A 1,171-nucleotide genomic window follows, 5' to 3' on the forward strand; every position below is an offset into this window, starting at 1 on the left:
GTGCGCACAGGCACGCACCTCATCACACGCTCTGCCCTTCTGCAGAACTCTACCTCACCTCTCCCTCCGTCACGCGTCACGCGTTCGAGCCCCGTTCGCAGACGCTGGTAGGATAGGGAGGGGAGTCGATGCCGCAGCAGCCCACCACCACCACCACCTACAAAAGCGGTAAAGCACGTTGTGGACGCCTGGCGCTTGCTATTCATTGCCATCGTACCGCCCTCGTATGGCTCATGTACGTGTCCTTGTGTGTGTGTGTGTGTGTGTGTGTGCCTGTTGTATTCTTCAGATTGCTATTCTTGTTCGGTCACTTACGCTTCATTCTTCTTGCCTCCGCCGCCGCTGCTGCTGCTGTTGCTCGTTTGAATGGTGCCTAGTCGGCGCTCGATGTCTGTCTGTTTGCCTGCGCGTGTTGGCGTGCATGATCTCTTTCTCTCTCTGATGACCTCTTCTTAGTTTTCCCCTTCCTCACGCGGCACTCGACACTCCCTTTATTTTTGTTTTCACTCTCAGTCTGGCTGTTGTGCACCTCCTCATCACTCCTCCTCTCCCTATCGGTTTGCTTTCAGTGCTTCTTTCTTGTCTGTATGTGTCAACGTGCCCGTGAGTGTGTGTATCCGTTCTTTTCTCCAGTTTTCATTTTGCGGGCCACCCTCCCATCCACCCATCCATCCGCAGGGCCCACTCGCACACCCCCCCCTCCCTTCCCACGTCATCTCTTCTCGTTTTCTTTTTACCCCCGCCGCTGCTTGCTTCCTCCGCCCTTCTTCGCCCTCCTCTGCCGTCGTCTTCTCGGCTTGGTGGCTCTCCTTGTTTTTGTTATTCATCCTCGTCTTCCCTGCCATGCTGCGTGGGCGCGTCGCCACATAAAGGCAGTGTCGCGAAGGCCACACTTATCTGCTCGCATGATATGACCGGCAAGGGCACAGGGATGCGGAGGAGCTGGGCAGAGCGCCGCAGCACCTTGAATCCCTCCCTTGCTAGACCAGCATCAGCGCCATACCCAGCTGCTTGCGTGAGCTCCGTCACTCTCCTTCTATTCTGTCTGTTGATTCTCTTCGCATCGTTCGTTGTTGCTGCTGTTGTCAGGCATTGAATGTCCGCTTTCGGTTTGAATCACGCGCGCGCATCCGTTTCTCTCTGTGTGTGTGTGTGTGTGTGTGTGTGTGTG

The sequence above is a fragment of the Leishmania donovani genome, chromosome 34, assembly GCF_000227135.1.
Source record: "Leishmania donovani BPK282A1 complete genome, chromosome 34".
In the NCBI taxonomy this organism is placed as follows: domain Eukaryota; phylum Euglenozoa; class Kinetoplastea; order Trypanosomatida; family Trypanosomatidae; genus Leishmania; species Leishmania donovani.